The 5000-nt window shown below is 42.4% G+C and overlaps 1 protein-coding gene across 7 annotated transcripts in view; it reads right to left on the bottom strand.

Annotated features, from left to right (window-relative positions):
- Window positions 1-5000, bottom strand: part of LOC135104319 (carbohydrate sulfotransferase 11-like) — a 240446-nt gene that overhangs the window by 117093 nt on the left and 118353 nt on the right. For all 7 annotated transcript variants that reach the window (XM_064011590.1, XM_064011591.1, XM_064011582.1 and 4 more), the window contains exon 3: window positions 2059-2443. The gene's annotated coding sequence lies outside the window, so the exon portion shown is untranslated. The remainder of the gene's footprint in view (window positions 1-2058; window positions 2444-5000) is intronic.

Raw genomic sequence — 5000 nt, 5'->3', positions numbered from 1 at the left:
CAAATTTAATCTGCATGTATCGAAGTGCCAGGCTCTCAGCACCGTGGAGAAAATATTAGTACTGCACTAGTGAAGTAATTAATTGGAGGGTGGATAAGGATGGAGAAATTATGAGGACTGTGATGACAATGGTTGTGATAATAATGATGTTATTACTATATATTACTACTATTATTACCATACTTCTAGCACTACTACTACTACTACTATTACTATTACACTTCTAGCACTACTACAATTACCACTAATAAAAATAATACTAATATTACTACCACCACAACTGCAATAATAACAATGATAACAACAGTAATAGCAACACCAACACATCACGAATAATTTAAAAATCCTGACAAATCAATAATAATGCAGCAACACAACTTCCTCGAAACTAACCAGACTAACCTTCACTTCTCATCAGTTATTATCTTTTTTGTCTCGCCAGTTGCATTACCATCCCACTCAAACTCTCTTCATCCTCCCTCCACCTTTCACCACCACCCACTCACAGCATCACTCATCCATCCACCCACTGATTGCTCCATCACCTCCCTTCTCCTTTCCTCAGTCCATCCCCTTCACTCCAACTACCATCCACTCCACATCATTCAGCCATCCACCTAAAGGCTTTCCCTCCATCACCCTCCACCTTCTCTCATTTCACCTCTCCCTTCCTTTCTTCCCTCAGTCCATCCAACTCCCTGCCAACGCCACCAGCCTAACTTAACCTAACCTCGTGGGGGAATTCAATAACATTTTCACAACCTCCAGAAAATAAAGGCCTCTCATAGCTCACGTGTTTGGATGATCAACATGCAATTAAGACCAGGCTTTCCACCCTTAAGTAGCGGAATTTCGCTCTTATGGGGAAAGAAACAGGGAAGAGAAAAAGGGCAGAAGGGTGGGGAAGGATGGAGAGAGTGAGAGGGAGGGCAGTGATGTTTTGGAGGAAAGAACCAGACTTTGGAAAATGTTTGATCGAGAGGTAAGAGTTAAACAACATATAGAATGAGGAGCAGGACGTGTAATGAGTAAGTGATGAGAGTGCTAAGGAGAGAAACAAAGGGAGTGTGACCAGGTGGAGAGAAAAAAAGAGATATATAGACAGATGGATAAACAGATGATTAGATACATAAATAGATAGATGGAAAAAAAAAGAGAGAGAGAGAGAGAGAGAGAGAGAGAGAGAGAGAGAGAGAGAGAGAGAGAGAGAGAGAGAGAGAGAGAGAGAGAGAGAGAGAGAGATAGCTGTAACTCACATCCTAGAGCGAATACAGTGAAAGATACGCATTGGAAATTCAAAAAAAAAAAAAAAGAATAGCAGTGAAAACTCAAGACTGATCACCCAGAAAGAAAAAGAGTAAGCAAGAGAAAGCCTGTCATTTCACCAACAATACAGATAAAGGTTCTCTTATTTCTCTTTACTCTGGACGGGCGGCGTGTGTGTGTGTGTGTGTGTGTGTGTGTGTGTGTGTGTGTGTGTGTGTGTGTGTGTGTGTGTGTGTGTGTGTGTGTGTGTGTGTGTGTGTGTGTGTGTGTGTGTGTGTGTGTGTGTGAGGAAAATGTTAATTATCACGTATGCAATAAAGAAAGTAATTATTTTCTACCCCATATACAATAATTAAAGATATATATAATTTGCCTGTATGAAGCGCAAAATAGCATAGTGCTCGATCATCCAGGCACGTATAGATCGAAAAAAACGACTGCCGTGCTTCCCTTCGTTAATCAAGCATCGTATCATTACACTTGGACGAAAAAAAAAACACACACATTTCTTCCTAATTAAAGAAGCACGTGTGACCAAATAAATAAGTATCCCAGCACATCAATAGACTGAAGGAGAAAGAACCAGTCACTCTTACAGTACAAACCTTTACTTCAGAATTCATCGTAAAAAGTCATGAAAACTATAGTGATCTCACGTTCACATTTGAAAAGTACATGTATTCTAATCTATAACTACCCCAGCACATCGAGGCTGAAGGAGAAGGCACAATACAAAATCTTTACTTCAGAATTCACTATAAAAAAGAACTCATAAAAAAAAGGCAACCTCACCTTCATATTTGCTGGCGTGGCGTGGGACGAGCAGGTGATGCAGAACTGGAGTGGTGCAGTGCTGCCTGTGGGTGGTGGTGGCGGCGGTGGTGGTGGTGGTGGCGAGGGGAGGAGAGGGAGAAAAAGAGTTGATACTAGTGGGGAGACTGGGAGAGAGAGGGAGGGAAAGAGCTGTGAGAGAGGAGGAAAGGGAAGGGGACTCTCACTGGTATGGGGGAGGCCAAAGGAGGGGAGTGAGGGGAAGTGTGGTGGTGGTGGTGGTGGTGGTTGGAGTGGTAGCTGTGGGAGGGGAGGGAAGGGGCTGTCCTGCGTTGTCGTGGTTAGCGTCATGGCAGGACACTTCCCACGACCACGCCACCGATACCTGAATTCCGGCCTGACCTGCCTGTGGGGGAGAGGGAGAGAAAGGCAAGGTAACAGTGTGAATAAAACCAGAACGAAACTAAATGAACGTAGACAACATGAGTGGCAAAAGTAATAATGATGATTTTACACTTACACATACCTACACACACACACACACACACACACACACACATACACACACACACACACAGACAGAGCCAATCACCGAGCAACTTATGAAACTTATGTACACTAACCAACCAATCACACAACTAACACTTACACTACTAGTCACACACACACACACACACACACACACACACACACATTTATATGACATGCACGGGAAAGAGCAAAGAAAAACAAACAGTAAAATAAAATTAATACAACTAATAACTTTACATCATGATCACTTATTTTTACCGCGAGTCTGTAATTACTCTGAACCTTTTTATTTATTTATTATTTTTTTTACCTCCCTGCTGGAAAATATAATAACGTTAATCTCAATCATTACTTCACATACATTAATTACTTCTAGTCTTATAATGCGTGACTTTATTCTATCTAAAATTCCTAAAGAACTGATAGTCTACTATGAGTAACACAATATACATGAACATACGAACAAAGTACAAACAAACATAAAAGCCAAAACACACAAACGTCTCTCTCTCTCTCTCTCTCTCTCTCTCTCTCTCTCTCTCTCTCTCTCTCTCTCTCTCTCTGACAGACATCAGACGTGACGCATCCCTCCCAGCTTTTGTTTGGCGCGGGACAAAAGATGTGTAATATGGCAAATTGGCCTGCGTTTCCCCAAGAGAGAGAGAGAGAGAGAGAGAGAGAGAGAGAGAGAGAGAGAGAGAGAGAGAGAGAGAGAGAGAGAGAGAGAGAGAGAGAGAGAGAGAGAGAGACTGGTACACGTCATCGCCGCCGCCACCACCACCACCACCACCATCACGGATAAGATCGCCAGCAATCTCTCATCCTCTTCGCCTCACCACATCTCAAAGCCTCCGCGGCGGTAATTAGCGCTCACTAATCACACTTCATTCACGGCGGCCCAGGAAAAATCTGCCTTTTCACTGATGGGCCCAAGAGGAGGAGAAGAAGCGAGATAAGTATTCAAAAAAGAGACCTTTCCAGTGTGTTTTTAAAAATGTGGGGGTTTTGAAAAGGAGGTCCCGCGCGTTACTAAGACGATCACTAACCTAATGAACTCTTGGAAGTGTGTGTGTGTGTGTGTGTGTGTGTGTGTGTGTGTGTGTGTGTGTGTGTGTGTGTGTGTGTGTGTGTGTGTGTGTGTGTGTGTGTGTGTGTGTGATCAAAGAATCTTGTAACAGTCAAGAGCACTAACTTGTAAAGGAACATAGAAAAAAGTGGATTGTTTTGCTAGTAATTATGTACAATCAGGTAAAATATTAGAAAATGTATCAATATTTTTATTTTAGTCATTTTCTATAAACTTTCAAATATTCACCACTTTCACAAAAAAAGCCTTTTTAGTGCATTTTTCCAATTAAAAATGCCTTTCGAAACCCTTTTAAATCAACTTTTTTGTATTTTAATCAATAAAGCCCTTTTCAGTTTTTTTTTCCTATTTATAAACACTTTTTACCCACATATTTCATTAACTTTAGTCCCTATCTGAACATTGTCCCTAAATATAAGCAGGAAAAGAAGTAATCACCAATCATTTAGCAATCACTCCCCCAATACTTCTATTCCCACAATGACGAGGCAAATACATTCACCTTTGGAACGAACAGAACGGACAACCTTGACACAAAACAAAACATCCCATTACAGCTCCTGGTTTTAGTTTGATGAGACGCAAGATTCACGCACCGCCTGACACGCTCCAGCTCCTCCTCCTCCTCCTCCTCCTCCTCCTCCTCCTCCTCCTCCTCCTCCTGGTGTTGCTCCTGCTTGGTATTCAACATTTGGATCTGAGGTAATAAGCAAGATGGGAAGATGACAAGATCGAGAATTAAGAACAGGAAAGAAGCATAAGATAAGACGAGAGAGAGAGAGAGAGGAAAGGAAAAGAAAATAGCGAGAAGGAAAAGGGGAATGGATAAAGGAAGGAAGAACAAAGTCAAAGAGAGAGAGAGAGAGAGAGAGAGAGAGAGAGAGAGAGAGAGAGAGAGAGAGAGAGAGAGAGAGAGAGAGAGAGAGAGAGAGAGAGAGAGAGAGAGAGAGAGAGAGAGAGAGAGAGGTTAAATCTTGAAATAGGTACAAACAAGCAAAAAATAGCGATGAGAAGACGGGAGAAGTAGAGAGACAGAGAGAAAAGAGAATAGAAAAGAAGAGATAGAGGACGGAGGGAGAGAGGGTGAAGGGGGCCTCAAGAATGTATTCGCCGAGACAACTCCCTCTCACAGCCCCAGTAATTATCCCCTAAGTTTGTGGGGATTAAAATTCATCCAGCAGCGTGATGGATCATAGGGGGAAGGGGAGAGGGAGCGGGAGAGGGGAGAGGGAGGGAGAGGCCATATACGGGAAGAGTGGAAAGAAAGAGCCGATGGATTGAGACAAGTGGAAGAAAGCGTGAAATCAGTGATAAGGATAAATTGTAAGGATAAATGAGCTGATGT

This window comes from Scylla paramamosain, chromosome 10 (assembly GCF_035594125.1).
Source record: "Scylla paramamosain isolate STU-SP2022 chromosome 10, ASM3559412v1, whole genome shotgun sequence".
NCBI classification, from domain to species: Eukaryota; Metazoa; Arthropoda; class Malacostraca; order Decapoda; family Portunidae; genus Scylla; species Scylla paramamosain.
The sequence above is the reverse complement of the archived record's forward strand: the minus strand, read 5'-3'. Positions and strand labels throughout refer to the sequence as shown.